This window comes from Zalophus californianus, chromosome 6 (assembly GCF_009762305.2).
Source record: "Zalophus californianus isolate mZalCal1 chromosome 6, mZalCal1.pri.v2, whole genome shotgun sequence".
NCBI classification, from domain to species: domain Eukaryota; kingdom Metazoa; phylum Chordata; class Mammalia; order Carnivora; family Otariidae; genus Zalophus; species Zalophus californianus.
In genome coordinates this window covers 31,082,643-31,101,047 of record NC_045600.1, presented here as the reverse complement: position 1 = coordinate 31,101,047, position 18,405 = coordinate 31,082,643, and the positions used below count along the sequence as shown (strand labels likewise).

General features: G+C 46.6%; 1 long non-coding RNA gene across 1 annotated transcript; it reads right to left on the bottom strand.

The window, feature by feature from the left end:
* Positions 1 to 4,766: 4,766 nt before the first annotated feature.
* Positions 4,767 to 18,323, bottom strand: LOC113909620. The gene is made up of 3 exons (XR_003515776.2): positions 17,919 to 18,323; positions 16,204 to 16,340; positions 4,767 to 5,360 (listed from the first exon to the last, which is right to left on the bottom strand). It is a non-coding gene; the product is annotated as an uncharacterized LOC113909620 (long non-coding RNA).
* Positions 18,324 to 18,405: the final 82 nt, after the last annotated feature.

Here is an 18,405-nt window from a genome sequence, read left to right as displayed (position 1 = left end):
TAGGCATGGCAGTACCATGGGGGTAATACAATGGGGAGAAGTGACAAAAGGGAGTGTCGACTTTTATTTTGAAATTACTCTCCCCAGCCAATCAGACTCCAGGGGGGTAAGCCAAACCCCATTTTGCCAGGTTTTTTTTTTTTTTTATTCCTTTGCTCTCTTATTTTTAAAACTTACACTTGGTTGCCAATGGCATAGTCACGTAGATGCAGAAGGGACCACACATTCCTCACAGACTTTATTCTCTTGAGCTTGAACAGCTGGTGCAGAAGGTCCGCACATGGTACTTGGGTCATTATCACCTTGGCAAAGAATCTGATTCCTATTCAAACCAGAACAGGTTTCTGTCCGAGGCCAGGGTAAATGCCATCCCTTCAAAGAGGCCAAACAGATGAGTCAGGAATGGACAAGTCTGAGTCTTTTCCTTTGGCTTCCCCAGGAGGTTGTGAGTGGGGTTCCTGGCAACACTTGATGGAGTGTTGCCATCATTCTCTTACCATCATTCTCTTACCAGCCACCAAGAGCTGATCTTAGATGTGAGCTAAGGAGATTGCTTGCTCTGGGGGCTCTCAACCTTTGATCCTCTGACATCTCTGGGACATACCAGCATTTCCCTCCTGCAGTTATTTTTCTACCTGTTTCCCCTGTATCAATTATATTGTAGGATTGTACGTACATTTATGTGTGCATATGGAAACACAGGATACACACAAAAAACCTAGGCATTCCCTGCTTTGGGGGGAGTTGGAAACAATGTAGGTTTTGGAATTATCTGGATCTCAACTTCAAATTCTAGTTTTGGCACGTGCTAGCTTTGGGACCCAGGCCAAGTCACTTATTTTCTATAGAAGCTTGACTGGGTAAAAGGTCCTAGGGGAAAGTCTGCTGATGTTCCTTCCACCTGTGTGAACACCTTACGCACACCAGAAGGAGCTCTCCTTACCTCTCCTGGCAAGAGAAATGGGGTTGCTTAAGCAAGAACTGGGTTATGATGTCATGCACTATGTTTGTGCCTGTTCATAATAATTTACAAAGCATATTCTTGAGGTTTAACTAATACCTACCCTCACAAAATAATCAGGCCGCCTAAAAAGATACTTGCAAAAAACTGAGTTTTATTAACATTATATTGTAAAAGAATCAAATACTGTTTTTCAAGCAAAAACAAAGAAAATGGCCCAACTCATACTGCTCTGAGTTCTACTTTTCAGCCCATTATGAGGTAAAAACAAAGATCTGGCAAGAAATCAGAGACAAAAACAAATGGAAATTATCTTAAGTCTACTTGAAATGTGAATTTACAGCAACTCTCAATGAAGAGTCTTGTCCTAAGTAAATATTTTGCCTTGAAATATTAGCGAGTAATAAATTGAAGCCATCGTGGTTAGTAAAACATAAAAATATCAGTTATTTCATGTTTCTCCCTTTTAAAATATTCTACGTGCTGTGTACATAATAGTACAAATGGTACGTTATAACTAGATATATAAATATATATAGTGGGGATGAATGCTCAAAACATTACTTGATAGAGAGTGTGAGCTAGTCGGGGGCGAGAGCGGGGGAAGAGCAGAGGGAGAGGGACAAGGGGCTCTGCTGAGCGCAGAGTCCAGACACAGGGCTCCATTCCGCGACCTGAGGCCATGACCTGAGCCCAAACCAAGAGTCAGACACTCAACCAACTGAGCCACCCAGGGGGTTGCTCAAAACATTTTTACTGACAGAGGCATTCAACAAAAAACATTTGGAGCCCACCTGTGCTCCTCTGGTTGTGTAGATGGAGGGCAGAGGAGTAAAGGTATGTTTTCAGGGTCTGGCTGTGAGCTAGTCCTGGGGCACCACACAGGCACTGGGAAACAGGTGTCCAGAACTTTTTAGCTGTACAGGATTTTGTTGTTGTTGCTAGAGATATAGTTGTAGCACCTTCCAGCTATTTACTATGCATCATGGAAACAGCTTGGATGGGTTTCTCTCTCTCTGCAGTTTAGCTCTATCTGTAAAAAAAAAAAATGGGGTGGCAGTGCCAAGGCTCAGATTGTGTCTAGGAAATGTTGGTCACCTCAAGAATGAGGGCCTCTAATGGTGACACTTGTACACTAATAACCAATACACAAATTATATTTAATTCATGTCTCTTAAAGATTTTGAGTGTTAATCCTATAACTCTCTCAGTTAAGAGTAGGGTATATTCTAGAACCTAAAGAAATTGAGTTTCTTTAGAAACATCCCACTCATCAGATGTTTAGAAATATTCCATTCATCAGGGTTGTAAGTGATGAGGCTGCTCTTCTTGCAGCGTGGGAAGGAAGAGAACATTTTACTGGAGCTCAGGAAGTGCTGGGCCCTAGAGGAGGCTACTAGAACCCGCCGAGCTTGAAGGAAGGTAAGGAGGGGCGCGATGGGTGGCAGAATGGCACAGGGAGAAAGGAGAGGAGAGGCAAAGCAGAGTCTCAGGAGAGAGAGAGGAGCTCAGGAAAGTAGCAAGAAGGAGAAGGCGTGGGTGGAAATGGTGGTGAGGAGAGCCCTGGGGAGGAAGGGCCATGGGCTCACTGCACTCCCTGCTTCTATTAAATCCAATTGAAGTGTTGAAAATCAGATCACATGTGAAGCTTTTAACATGAATTTTTCATTACAGCGTTGGGTGGGGGTGGGGGTGGGGGCAGGGAGGAGGGGAGGAAGGAAGCAAGCAGCAGGGAAAGCCCCGGTCCCCGCCACGTGAGGATGGGAGCCTCCTCCCTCTCCAGGACACACGGGGCCTATGCCTGTTTCCGTGCTGGGGCCCACCAGAAACTCTGGTCTCCTCCCTCAAGTACCTTCGGCTCGTTTTCATTTCCTTTCACCCCAGACAACCCCATTCTATCGGTAGGGCACGTGACAGCGGGGGCCAGAAAGAGGGGGGTGGTCACCAAAGGTCCTTTGCTGGGGTCTCAGAGAGGAAACCCCTGCCGTGTCCCCCACGCCCTGCCTTGGCATTGCCCCTGAGGACGCAGGGTTCCAAAGGCAAAGGAAAAAGGAGTAAGGTACAAGCGCCCAAGACCACCTACGTAAGTGCTATTTGCTTCAGAACTTGGTGTGAGAAAAATAGCTCAGGAACCCGGAGCCGTCAAAAAGGTCCCTTTCGGACCCCGAGAAAACATCACAAGGAAGAGAAAAGGTTTGCCCAGGTGGGAAGGGCGGCTTTCATGGCCAGCACCTCCTTCCTGCATCAGTGCACCTGCTGTACTTTAGTCAAAAATCCTTACGGAACCTCAGCTTGATGCCTGGCTCTGTTCTAGCAACTGTGTCTCCAGCCCGGAGCGTGTGCCTTCTGTGGGGTGACACAGACGGTAAACAAGCGAGCAAACACACTCTTTGAGGTTCTCCTAGGTGGGGTGTAGGAAATACCCCAATTGCACATTTTATCTGGTTTTTGTCCCGGTTGTTGCCTCCTTGACTGGAAAACCCGCACCTGGCCAAGCTGTGGCAAAGGGCCCCTTGGTCCCCCATCACTGGGCGGAGCGGGGATGAAAACCCAAACTATGCCTCCTTTCAGCCCCTCCTCCCTCTCTGCCCTTGGGTATCCTGCCCAGTGAAGTTCGTTGTGGGGTAAATAAATTTGGTTAAGTTCAAAAAGCTGGTCAAGAGGGAAGCATGTTTGGCCACATTGAGCACCGTGTTGATCTTTCCCCGTGGACTTGCCTTTGACCCCTCTCTTGCCTGACCGTGGGAAGGACCAGAGGCATGGCTGGGGTTAGTGGGGGTCCAGCTTGGCAAGGGGGTCCCTCCCCTTGAACTCTTCTCCTTGAATTCCCTTCTCCATGCTCAGCTCCCCTCCTGCCCAGGGGGCCCTCCCCTGAGCCTGGGGTTTAATCTCCGCCAGGCCTCCATACCGCTGGGCCTGCTGGTGTGTGGTCTGTCACACTGATGTGCCTCAGCAGTTGGAAATCCTGAGGAGGGAAGGGGGGGGGTGGACCTCGAGCATAAAACCCTGGCACTTCTCAAAACAAAACGAATGACTCCGGCTTTTAATCAGGTTAGGGCTGAGGCGGGAGAATCGTGTTTGGTTTTACACAGACAAAGCCTTTCTTAGGTCTCTGCTTTCAGAGGAATCTTCGACTGCCCTTTATGCAAATGGCCACGGCAGCACGGGCAGGAGGTGCTGGGGCTCAGCCAGGCCTGGGGGAAAGACCAGACCCTCTGCGTGCAGGATGGTGACTTGGCCTTTGTCAACCGGACCTCTGCGGTGGACCTTGGTATGGCTTGCCCCCCACTCTGGCTCTCAGAAGCCAGAACCACAGCTTTTAGGACTGTGCCTTGCACAGCCTTAAGCTTTGATAGGTGGGCTTCTTCAAAAACGGGCCTGCAAATTTAAGTTTTAAGAATTAATTTCTATGGTAAGACAGTTAAGGGAGCCTGCTATTTATAGGACCTCAACTGTGAAAGAATACATTTGCAAAGCAAAGAATTCTGTCCCATCCCCTGTTCCCCAACAGCTGCCCTGACCAGATTTTCAGCCACCAGGACATCCTCAAATCTATAATGATTCTAAAAGTGATGTAGTATAAATAACTGAAGGCTGGCCCAGGGATGCTAGATTTGGCAAATAAAAATACAGGACAGTTTATTGAATTTGAATTTCAGAGAAACAGTGAATAGATTTTTTTTTTTTTTTAAGACTTTATTTCTTTATTTGACGGAGAGAGACACAGCGAGAGAGGGAACACAAGCAGGGGCAGTGGGAGAGGGAACACAAGCAGGGGGAGTGGGAAAGGTGCACCGAGCAGGGAGCCTCATGCCGGGTTTGATCCCAGGACCCTGGGATCATGACCCGAGCCGAAGGCAGACGCTTAATGACTGAGCCACCCAGGTGCCCCAACAGTGAACAGATTTTTAGCATAAGTACGTCCCATGCCATAAGTCGAGGTTATGCGGTATTTGGGACATACTTACCGAAAAAATGATCCGTTACTTATCTGACACTCAAATTTTAACAGGGCATCCTGTGCTTTTTCTCTCAGCCCTGCTCTGGCCCTCTTTCGTAAGAGCCCCAGAAGATTCTTTTCTCTCTTGGTTTCTTGGAGTCCTCTTTTTAGTGCCGGGATGCTCTGGGGACTTCGGTCTTCCGGGGCCCTGTCGTTCTTCTATGTTTCTGTCCAGTTAGAATGCCCTGGTGTCTCAGTGTGGGGTTTCTCACCTGCTTTCCCTCACTCAGTCTTACTTCTAGGTGCTGGGTTGTCAGGATACAGGCTCGGGTTCTGAGGACGAAAGCCAATGCCGGTGTTCTCTGCAGTTTAGTAACCCACTGCTATGTGACAGGCGCTGCCTGCCGCTCCACCAAGATTCATCCATCTAGTGCTCACAGTGAGACTCTGAGGAAGGCACTGGTTTTGTGTGGCAAAATAGATAAAACATAAAAATTACCATTTTAATCATTTTTAGGTGTACAGCTGGGCATCAAGCATATTCACATTGTGGTATAACCATCACCATAATTTGTTTCCCAAACTCTTTATCTTTCCGAACTAAAACTCCAGAACCAGCAGACACTATCTGCCCATTCCTCTCACCCTCCAGCGCCTGGCAACCAACATTCTGCTTTCCATGTCTCTGAATTTGACCTCTTTAGGTATCTTCTCTGAGTGGAATCTTGTAGTCTCTGCCCTGTGTGTTGGGCTTATTTCACTTAGCCTCATGTCTTCAAGCTTTATCTATGCGGTAGCACATGTCAGAATCTCCTGCCTTTTCAAGGCTGAATAATATTCCATTACATACATACACCGTGTTTTGTGTATCCGTTCGCTGGATGATGGACACTTGGGTTGCTTCCACCTTTTGGCTGTTGTGAATAAGTCTGCTGTGAACATGGGTGTGCAAATATCTGTTCGATTGTCTGCTTTCCATTCTTTTGGGTACATACTCAGAAGTGGAATTGCTACATTGTATGGGAATTCTATAACGTTTTTGTTTTTTGCGGATGTGCCAAGTTGTTTTCCATAGCAGCCACACCATGTCACATCCCTCCCAGCAATGCACAAGGCTTCTAATTTCTCCATCTCCTTACCAACACTTTTTTTTAAATTTTGTTTTATTATATTATGTTAGTCACCATACATTACATCATTAGTTTTTGATGTAGTGATCCCTGATTCATTGTTTGCGTATAACACCCAGTGCTCCATGCAGTACGTGCCCTCCTTAATACCCATCACTGGGCTAACCCATCCCCCCACACCCCCTCCCCTCTAAAACCCAGTCTGTTTCTCAGAGTCCGTAATCTCTCATGGTTTGTCTCCCCCTCCGATTCCCCCCCCTTCATTTTTCCCTTCCTACTATCTTTTTTTTTTTTTAGCCAAACTATGGAAAGAGCTAAGATGTCCATCAACAGATGAATGGATAAAAAAGATGTGAGATATACACACACACACACACACACACACACACACACACACACACACACACACAATGGAATATTATGCAGCCATCAAAAAACCCTAAATCTTGCCATTGGCAACGACGTGGATGGAACTAGAGGGTGTTATGCTGAGCGAAATAAGTCAATCAGAGAAAGACATGTATCATATGACCTCACTGATATGAGGAATTCTTAATCTCAGGAAACAAACTGAGGGTTGCTGGAGTGGTGGGGGGTGGGAGGGATGGGGTGGCTGGGTGATAGACAGTGGGAAGGGTATGTGCTATGGTGAGCGCTGTGAACTGTGCAAGACTGATGAATCACAGACCTGTACCTCTGAAACAAATAATACATTACATGCTTGCCAACACTTCTTTTCTTGTTTTTTTTTTTTTTTTGTTTGTTTGTTTCTTAGTAATAGCCATCTAATGGGTGTAAATGAGGAAGGCACTTCTTTAAAAAAAGATTTTATTTATTTATTTATTTGAGAGCGAGGGTGAGAGCCAGAGTGGCGGGGAGGAGCATAGAGAGAGGGACAAGCGGACTCTGCACTGAGCGTGGAGCCCAACACCAGACTTGAAAACACGGCCCTGAGATCATGAGCTGAAATCAAGAGTTGGAGGCTTAACCACCCAGGTGCCCCAAGGAAGGCACTTTTAACTACTATTTCACAAATGAGAAAACTGAGGCCCAGAGATTGGAGAGTGAATTGCCCATGGTCAGCCAGCAAGTCAGAGATGGAATGTGAACCAAGGTCTGCCTAACTCCCAAACTGGACCTCTTAACTCTTATGTTAAATTTCTTGTCTCTAACACATGCATCCAAATGCAAGTTTTTCTGTCTTTGCCAGATGTCTAATTGTGCAAGACATCTGGTAAAGGCACAAGTGTAGGAATGCAATATGTCCACGGATACATGTTCTTATTAAAAATACATCTCTCCCATCGGAAAATAGCAATAGCAAATAATCTGCATTTCATCCTACTTAATTTTAAAATAATTTATTCAATTTGGGTCTCCCATGAGTCCTTTACCTCAATGTCCTCTGGTCTTTTATTTTTTTTATTTTTATTTTTTTTAAAGTTTTATTTATTTATTTGAGAGAGAGCATAAGCTGGGGAAGGGGCAGAGGGAGAGGGAGAGGCAGACTCCCCGCGGAGCAGGGAGCCCCATGTAGGGTCCTGGGATCAGGACCTGAGCTGAAGGCAGAAGCTTCACCAGCTGAGCCACCCAGGTGCCCCTCATCTGGCCATTTAAACGGCCGAACTAACAAGTGTGATTGAGCATGGATTTTGACCTTGCGGGGGAGGGTAGAAAAGGCAGAAAATAGAAGCTGTGGGTCCCAACCTCAAGACACCTGTGGTCCCTCTGTGAGAGCTGTGGCTGTCTTAGGGACATTGTCCAGCAGCACAGACACAGGACCACAGGGGGCAGAAAGCTGTCGGGAGGACACAATTCAGAAGGGCTAGGCCAATGGCAGTGGCCCCGCGGACAGTCAGGGGGTTGCTTGCCCGAGGGTGGCCTGCCTCCTTGGCTGCCTGCAAAGCCTGGTATGCCTCCATGCAGTGCCCCCGAGGGAAGGGGGCTGTGCTTGGTGTTGCCCTACCTCTCAGACCCAGATCATGCCTGATTACTGCTTTGTCCAGTGGCCACCATTAACCTTGAACCTAGGTCCCACGGAGACCACCTGGTTCCTACCTCCGGGTCCAGCAGAGCCCTTTGACTCTCTCATAGGAACAGTCCCATCTAGTCACCCAGATCTTACAGGCTAGAGGTGAAGAGCATGGGCTGTGGGGTTAGACACACTCAGGTTTGGCAACGACTCTGCCGCTGACGTCTGTTTAACCCCAGGATAGTGCCTTAGCCTCTCCGCACTTAGTTTCCTGATCTGAAAAATGGGAACAATATTAGGGAAATGAAGTGTGTTTTAAAAAGTACTTTGGATATTGTAAATGCTCGATAAATACTAGCCATGAAAATGCATATATGTAGGGCTTGTGGAAAAAAAGCCACTAGATTTATGTTTGTTTCTTCTTGTTGGACAGTTGTGTCGGTGACATCACCATGGCCCACCTCTGTGGGAGGCGGTTGGTGGACGTGCTGGAGAGGAGAGAAGGCCGTCTAGGTGAGGATGCCATCTGAACGGGGAGGCTCGCGCCTTGCTGAGTGGTGCTCACTGAGTATTTGTTGGGCTGGGGGCTCCTGATGTGGGGGCCGTGGGAGTGAGGGCCATGGAAGCATTTGGATTGGCATGCAATGAGAGGGGAGAGGGGACTGGATTGGAGCTTTCTTTTTTCTATTTTATTTTATTTTTTAAATTTTATTTATTTATTTGACACAGAGAGAGAGAGCACAAGCAGGGGGGAGCGGCAGAGGCAGAGGGAGAAGTAGGCTCCCTGCTGAGCAAGTAGCCCGATGCAGGGCTCAATCCCAGGACCCTGGGATCATGACCTGAGCTGAAGGCAGATGCTTAACTGACTGAGGCACCCAGGGCACCCCTCTTTTTTCTATTTTCAACAACACTTTCCCCTTATCACAGATACAAAGTTCATTGTAGAAAAAAGAGAAAATACAGATAACCAGGGGTCTTTGGACAGAGGTGTGTGATGGGGGCGGGGGGGGGGGTGGGAATGGTGGCTTATTTTCTGGAAACGCACTGCAGCTTGGGAAAATCAGATGGCAATGTGATCACTGCAAAGCTGTGGGGGAGCAGCAGGGTTGGGGGGAGGGGATTTGAGCCTGCAGGGCCAGGTGTCTGGAGGCGCCGTGGGTGGTAGCCCAGGCGTGGGTACCAGGGGGATCTTTGGGTGGTGAGGAGATCTTGCACCCTGTTTATGACAAGCGGGTGAGGTGCACGGGCTGAGGCAGTAGCCCGAGTCACCAAAGCACAAGTCAGCCCTGAGGCTGTAAACAAACCCCCAGTGCAGGGACTGAACATTGGGATGATGAACAGAAGGCCTGGAGTTAGGGGCACTTTAGTTAAGGGAGAGGTGGGAGGGAGTCAGAGGGGAAATGAGGTGTGTGGGAATGGAGTAGGCTCAGTAATACCCCCGAAGATGTCCACATCCTGGTCCCCAAGACCTGTGAATATGTTGCTTTATATGGCAAAAGGGACTTTGCAGATATGATTAAATAAATATCTTGAGATAGAGAAACTATTCTGGATTGTCTGGGTGGGCTCCATGCAATCACAAGGGGCCTTATAAGAGGGAGGGAGGAGGGCCAGATCAGAGAAAGATCAGAAGATGCTATGCTATTGCTGCTCCTGGTAGAGGGTGGGCCACGAGCCAAGCAATGCAGACGGCCTCCAGAAAAAGGCACGGTAGCAGACTCTACCCTAGAGCCTCCCGAAGGAATGCAGCCCTGACCATACATTGATTTGAGCTCACTGAGACGGCTTTTGGACTTCTGAGCTCTGTAACTGTCAGATGGTAAATTTGGGTTGTGCTTAAGCCCTGTGGTAATTTGTCACAGCAGCGATAGGAAACTGGTCCAGGGAGGGAACCAACAGGCACTGTGCGGTGCTTTTGCTAGACCCCTAGCATGTGTGTCTTAGTACAGCCTGGGGTCTGGAGAGCATGCTCGAGCTGGTGCTGCACATGCCTTCACTTGCTGGAAATAGATGCAAGACCCCAGGGCAGGTCTCCTCCTTTCTTTGTACATCAGGCATCCCTGGTTCTTGTGACCTTCCCATGTTGGGGAGAGTCACATCTGCCTCTTCTATGTCTCTCCATGGCTGGTGGTGACCAAGCTTTCCAGGTTGCTAGTACCAACCTTGATGAAGAGGGTAAGTTCTAGGTGCCTGCATTGGTCAAGTCCCCAGAATGCTGCCTGGGAGGTTGCCCACACTGCAGCGAGGTGGCTCCCGGATGGGGCATAACTGAGTCCCTTTGGCAGCTAGAGGGAAGGAGCACACTAGCTGAGCTGGTGAAGAACTCCTCCAAGGTGGGAGGCAGAGCTTGGGGGTTGGCCGAATCCTCTGATCTTGGGGCTGTTGCAGGTTCTGAAATGCCTCCAGGACTGAGTGGGTCTCGCCAGGGTCTGAGCCCCAGTGTTCCAGCTCTCCATGGTCCTAACTCAGCCCTGCAGTCGCTCCCTGGGTGCGCACAGCTCCAGGAGGGCTGTGGGTTGGAAAGGCATTGGCCTGCTACTGCCCAGAGGCAGAACTGGCCCCCCCTCTCTCCCCAGTGACCAGACTCCTCTAAAGGAGCAGAGCTTACAGCACAAGAAAGGGCTTGTTGTATTCTTTCTCCCAGGACACCGGTGCCTACTGACCCTTCATTTACATGATTAAAGGGACTCAAGTAGCTTTTCCAAAATAAGGCCATCTGCTGGAGGCAAGTGTCTGTCCCAGCCTGCACCCCAAGGTAAATGGCAAATTATCTTGCTAAAGAAGATGAAAAAGCAACGCATTCTACTACACCCCATGGTTTCGTTCATTCCTCCCAGCAATGCTGTGCAGGCCTGGCTACCCATCTTCGGTGGTGGTGGGAATGGCCAGAGAGGCCTGCATTGTAATCTTAGCCCTCCATCTCCATGTCCAGGGCTGATCCGCTGCCCCAGGATGTTTCTTAAATGAGATCAGACTGTCCATCTGCCACCCCTGGGAGCCCATTCCAACTTTTTGTCAAATGGGTAAAGCATTTCTGATGGTTTGAGACAGCTTCTTATTCTAATGACCTCTAAAGGCATTATTTCTCCTAAACTGTAATCTGCCATCATGAACTAGTCTCCTCGCTGTTTGGCCTGCTTGGATCAGCCTACTTTTCTCGTTCTGTGTAGATAGTACGCAGGTTCTGGTAGAGCAAGAGTAGCCCTTCCAGGGAGTTTTGGAGCCATGGCTGCTCTATGTGATGTGGTTTCACCCTGTGTCCTGGTTTCAGTTCGCTCAATGGCAGATTCTGAGACAAGGAATTTTGGTCAAGTAGTTTATTTGGAGATGATCCAAGGAAGCACAGTAAGGGAATGTGGAAGTGCAACAGAGAAGGGAGAAATGCCAACTAATGGTTCATTAATGAGAGGGTCACTGCTGTGGGCAGCTGGAGCTTAATCCTTGGGGGACCCACTGAGAGACTGTGGAACACACCTCAGAATTGTCTTGCTGAGTGTTAAGAAAGGTGAGGAATGTGCCCCCTGATTCTGGTTCTCCATTGGGTGAGGGTTGCTCCTGGGGGCATTACCTTCCAAGGCACTTCTGGCTGCCCTCTGCATAGGATGAGCAGGTACCTGGAGTTAGAGGAAGTCCTCAGGCAGAAAGAAGATGTACCTGAGGTTAGCAGGCTGCACGGAGACTTGTGGCCTGAAAGGATGTGGGTGGGACATGAAAAGCGTCTGCTTCAAGTCATGTCAGCCTGCCACTTCTCCCAAACCCACTAGATCGGTTGTGTTAATACCATCCAGGGACCACAGGACCCAATTTTAGTTGATTTTTAAAAGCACTTGCAACTTTGGTAAAGTATCGATATTTCTTGGCTTTGATGCTTATTCAGATGTCTCCCAAAACATGAAGATAAGATTTATCTATTTTTTTTAGTATAGACTAAAACTCATTCGATCTTGCAATTATGATATGGGTGCACTGGAACCCTTTTATAAATGTAAGATATATTACAAGAGCTTCATAATCCTAGTGTTTCATATGTCTTGAAACATTTATTTGTCCTCCTAGGAATTATTTACTCATCACTCATCATTTATTCCCAACTATGCTGAAAAAGACTAAAATAAGAAAACTGTAGAATGGCAGAATTACCTAGAAGGATGATGCAGTAATGTCCATAGATCATCAGTTGTTTATCATCCTTCAGTTTTCTTAATTCATTGCCTAAAGTATTATATCATTTTTCAAGAAGAAGTAAAAGAGGCCTGGAGATACCATCTTTGTGATCTGCTTTTAGTTTTATTGCATACAACTGAAAATTCTGAATTTTTAACTTTCTACCTGTAGTGGCAAAGAGAAGTAAATTGATAGAGAAAGAGGTTTCACAGTTATTACATAAATCAGAAGATAAATGCAGAGTCGGTAGCACTCCAGAATATAAGCAAATGAAGATGGTGAAATTATGTAAGAGAAATCTTAAACTATGACTCTTTGGATGATAATATCTTAGTGGATTTTCCGCCAGCTCAATTATCAATGAATTAAGAATATGGTTTTAAAAAAGATTATTTATTTTAGAAAGAGAGTGTGTCGGGGGGGCGTTGAGGAGTAGAGGGAGAGGGAGACAGAGAATCTCAAGCAGACTCCCTGCTGAGCATGGAGCGTGATGCAGGGGTTCAATCTTAGGAGACTGAGATCATGATCTGAGCTGAAATCAAGAGTTGGAGGCTTAACTGACTGAGCCACCCAGGTGCCCCAAGAATATGTTTTTAAGGACAAAAAGGAAATATGTTTTTTCATTCAGTTAATCACTCAACAAGATGAACTTCATTTCACAATATTTTATGGGAAGAGCCTGAACCTTCCTATTTTGCTAAAAAGATTGGCAATATTCTTTAATATTTTAGGTTTTTTGAGCCCCAAAATTTACTTGAGGTGGTTTGTGAGTAGACAAATGTTGAAGGTAGGTGTATGTGCAAAGAGGAAATAGATGCAGAAATGCAAGTATTAATTAGATTGAAGATTTAAAATTAGGTTTGTAAACCTGGAAATGAAAATGTTTTGCAGTTATTGAACAAAGAAGATGGTTATACTCTCTTCAACAAAATTATGTGTCACCAAAAAAAATAAACATAAAAAAATAAATTATGAGCCACCAAATCTTTCAAAAGTATTGTGTTTTGATGATGCAAATGCAAACAGAAGAACCATAAGGCATGATAAGCTAGATCATTTAGAGATACAGTTGAAATCTGGAATCAGTATTTACATGATGAATATGTTCCAAGTTAGTGACATTTGATGCATGGATGTTTTCAGTCAGATTTGTTGTTTATTTCAGGTATGTTACCTTCAAAATTAGGAAAATATGAAATAAAATTTGGGACTTGTTATATTTAAGTTCTTAACATTTCTAACAAAGTTGTTTTCAGCTCTCTGTGGTAGCCAGCCTCCAAGATGGCTCCCATTGATCCCTGCCTCCTGGTATTCACACCCCTTTGTAGTCCCTTCCCACATTATACTGGGGTTGATCTGTGTGACCAATAGAATATGGCAGAAGTGATGGTATGTCACTACTGAGATTAGGTTATAAAAGACTGCAGCTTCCATCTTGGGCTCTCATTCTGATCACTTGTTCTGGGGGAAGCCAGGTATCCCGCTGTGAGGACCCATGTGGAGAAGAAAGAACATATCCGGTCAACAGCCAGGGAGGAACTGAAGCTTGCTAACAACGATGAGGGAGAAGTAGGCTTCCCGCAGAGCAGGAAGCCTGATATGGGGCTTGATCCCCGGACCCTGGGATCATGACCTGAGCCGAAGGCAGATGCTTAACTGACTGAGCCACCCCAGGCACCCTGAGGATGCCAAAACTTTTGATGTGCATGCAAAATATAAGGGCCACCTTTGATAAAGTTCACCTTTGTGTTTAAGCCTCAGTTCCTCATCTGAATAATGAGACTAATAATGCTGTATTATATATTTGAAAGTTGCTAAGAGAGTAGATCTTAAAAGTTCTTATCACAAAAAAAAACTATTTGAGGAGGCAGATGTTAACTTATTGTGGTAATCATTTCACATATATACATATATCAAATCATTGTGTTAATACAATGTTATATGCAAATTATTTCTCAAAAAAAAAAAAGAGTCTGGATGTCTGGCCCTAAGCCTATTAATATTTTTGAGCATGAGGGAGCAGGACAAGCAGAGGTAGAGGAAAGCCACAACTTAATATTCTGAACTCTATTGCACTGTTCATGGTTCTTTTGTTTGGCAACTCCAGGCATCAGAATGATGATAGCCCCTACTGCTAGTTGTCTCCCAGGATTTTATTCTTCTTGGTAACATAAATCCTGATTTTTAGCTGCACGCCTGTGGCCACCTCAAATTAGGATGAAATTTTTTCAGTCTTTTTTTGTAGCTAGTTGTGGTCATACGGGTAAAATGAAATGTGACTTCTAGGAGATGTCTTTAGAGAGAAAGGCATGCTCCTTTTTGACCCTTTTCCCTCCTTGCTGACAAGAAAACAGTTGTGATGTCTAGAACTTGGGCAGCCATCTTGGGCTTCGAGGTAGAAGCTGCTTACTAAGAATGACACAGTACGGATGCCTGAGTGGCTCAGTCGGTTAAGCGTCTGACTCTTGGTTTCAGCTCAGGTCATCTCAGGTTTGTGGGATTGAGCTCCCAGGTTCATGGGATTGAGCCCCCTGTTGGGCCCTGCACTCAGAGGGGAGTCTGCTTCTCTCCCTCTCCCTTTGCCCCTCCCCCTGCTTGCATGCTCTCTCTAAAATAAATAAATAAATCTTAAAAAAAAAAAAAAAGGATGACAGAGTGATACTAAAAGAGGCCTGGGTTAGAGGGAGCTACCCTTGACTTTGAAGGGAGTTTGTGTACAAAAGAGAGAAATAAGCTTCTAAATTGTTTAAGTCACTCAAATTATTTTTGACAAGCATATTTTTTCAGCTTCATTGAGGTAAAATTGACAGATAAAATTGTAAGATAGTTGAAGGGCACATTATAATTTGATATATGTATACATTATGAAAGGTTTTTCCCATTAAGTCAATTAACATATCCATCACTTCACATAGTTTCCTTTTTTTTTTTAAAATCCAAGATTCTTGGTGTCTCAGGTTTCTGAGTGCAGTAATATATTTGAAAAGAATCCAGGACCTTGGACACTACTCACTTTTTTCTGTTGGTAGCTGTTGTCACAAGTGAAGCAAACATAAATCATGGTATATTTATATTATAGAAGGACTTTTCTCCAAAGCATCATTCAAGATCTACCTTCTTTACGAGGCCTTCCCTGGTCATTAGGTCTGTAGTGGATCCCTGCTCTCTGAGTACCCAAAACACATTGCTTTTAAATATGGTCTCCAAGAATCTGTCTGCTTTGTGTCTTAAATTAGATTGTAATCTCTCAGAGGGCAGGGTGTGTACCCAAAGATTTCTCATAATAGTGAGCATTGTGCCGGGCACAGAAGGAGATGAACCAAAGTGCTTCTTAAAATAAAAGGAAAGGTTCTATTTGGAATATGAGACAAGGCAAGACTCCTCGGGATTATACAGAAACACAGATATTCTTGAAACGGTCATTTTGAGCTAATACTAAATATTTGAGGCCTTCAGGCCTCAATATGGGATATAAAGTATTACTTTTCTTCTACTGAAATATCCCCTTGCAAATAGAAGTCCCACAGGACAAGGAGTATGGCTGGAACTGGACAGACCAGATGCCAGAATAGCTAGATTTATTTTTGGACCATAAGCCTGGCCTCCAGGGAAAGACAGAACTTGTCAATTTCACTTTTTGCTTGGATCAGAAGATCGAGCCTGGCAGAGAGACGCTGTTTGGGCCTAGTAGTTCTCTGGAATTTCTAACCTTCTCTGGGGTTTGGAGGGATCGGGAGAAGAAAATGCATCATTTGAACGACAGCCATGGTTACGACAGGCCCTGCATGCCAACCAGAGGGAAAGAAAATACTTGCTGAGCAAAGTAACTGGAAAGCAGTTGCTCGTATTTTAAACTAAGCTACGTGGTCGAAATCCAGAAAATGTAGACTTTTGGACCAGCGACCGGTTGGAAATAGGCTTTCTGGCTGGAAAGCAGCATGCGGTGTTATGGATGGAAAGGACGGTTGCGATGCCTTTTCCCTGGGTACATTGAGCTGCCAGATACTGGGGGGCCATCGCAAGCATATTTACTTACTCCAGCAGATTTCTCAATAATTCCAGCAACAGAAGGAAGTTGACCAGCTTGACGATGCGCACGTGGCCAGGTGGTGGAGTCAGGACAGACCTGTCAGGCTGCTGAGCCCGATGATAACATTTCCATCCTGCCGATCCCTGGTGGGTGAACACACAGGGCACACGGAAATTAATATAAGCGCCGCATGAGGCGCAGTAGTACTGGACCAGTGTCACAAGTCCAGCTGGGCGAATTCCCAGCATGCCGGATCCTAGGAGCAGTTTCCATGCTCTTCCCTGCAGCTCAGTGAAGCTCCCAAGTCTCAGTTCTTTTGCAGGTCACTGCAGAGATCACCCACACAGCACACAGGGAGCATCTAACTCTAAGGCATTTGAGACTGGACACTGTAGTCATCACACGACAGAGGCAGAATTAGAATCTGAAAACCTGGCCTTGAATCTGGGATGTCATTTACCAGCCAAATGAGGCAAGGAAGTCACAATCTCATGGAATATCCATTTACTTACCTGTAAAGTTGGATCTCTCTCTCTACTTCTCAGGATCATTCTGAGGATAAAATGAGATGAGGCATTTGCCTTGCCCTCTTCTTATGCCAGAGGTGATATTTCCAGCTTAGCCGTCTCCTTTAATCCTGAGCACTCAGGAAGTGGGGACTATTTTTATCCCCATTTTACAGAGGGAAAGACTGGACCCCGACAAGCAAAGTGACTTGTGCACGGTTATGCCACTAGGTGGCAGACCCAGGATTTGAACCCATCCTGTCTAGCTCCAGAAAGCAGTCTGACCACTGTGTTACTTCTCAGCAGAGGAAGAGAGGCAGTTCCCTTAGAGATGTTCTTCGTTCTTGTTTGGAGAACCACAAGTACTTTGTTATTGTTCCAGCATCCAGTCTGGGCTATCTTATCGGAGGGCACCGGGGAGAGTTTAAGTCTATTAAGTAGGGAGCAGTACATTCAGGTTTGCTCTTTAGAAGGATGTAGGGTTGAGGCTGGATGGGGCAGGCAAGGGGTGTGGGCAAAGCTGAATGCAGGAGTTGGGTGGGAAGCATGTTCACACAGTCCAGAAGAGAAGGCATAAGGGAACGGAGCTAACCTTTGATAGGACCCCTCAGGCACAGACGGGGGGAGGAATTAAGCACTGGTGGTGCTGCTTCCAGTCTGGTTGGAGAAAGAATTCCCTCCTCGTGAAGTGAGTGGTCCGTACCAATGGAAGTAAATACTAAGGGTTGTACTCCACATAAAAAGAGAAACCATGGTTTTCTCGGGTTGAATGCAGTGGATCATCTTGCTCTGGCCCAGGAGCTGGTGTGATGCAGCTGTGAGCATTCCCAAGCTGGCCCTTTGGAGACCGTCCTGGGCAGAGCCCTCCTACATCCGGCTGGACCTTTTGTTGCGCTATCATCTCCAAGTGGGTTGGGCACCCAGGGGAGGTCCCCTCTCCCCAATCTGACCGAGCTGTGGGGTCTTTGCACCCACAGACTAGCCCTCCCCATCAACACTTTTCTTCTACTCCCCCAATAGGAGACCAGGGCCCCTCTGACCTCCTCTCCCAGAATTCCTAGGCCACAGAGTGGCTGCCCCTTGGCCCTCCAGTCCAAGGCAGGGAGCCGGGATGCCTGGGTCCCAATCCTGGATCCACTGCAGGGTTCCAGGTGAGCATGACCCCATACCCACAGGGGCCCTCCCCAGCGGGCAGATGCCTAGCACGTGCTTCACCTTATCGCCTCCGCACTTCTCCTGGAGGAAATGCTGTAGGACTTGGGTTGTCCCCCTCTGGAAGCTTCTTTGAAAGAAGTGAATGCATCCACTCCTCACTCCCAACGCCAGTCACAGCCTGCCCTGTGCAGGTCACTTTCTCAGTTGTTTTTGGTGTCGATGCGGCGGGAAAGCAGATTTCTTAACTCCTTTGAGTCTAGTATCCTCTTCAGAAAAATGGGGCTACAAGTATTTTTCCTGCTTATTTTGCTGGATTGTTGGGACAACTCGAGGACTTATGTTGAAAATTACACATGCTTAGGGCATGATCTTCAGCCCGGTGGGCATTCCGGGAGTTAGGGCTGCTGGAGCTCTTCGAGGCTTCCTCAGACAGAAGGGCCGAGAGAAAGTTCCTCTTCCAGTCTCTCCGGGAGCCCACTCAGGCTGAGCAAGCGGGTGTCGCTTCTCAGTGGGCTTGATCGCGAGCCGCCCCTCCGTCAGCTCTCCG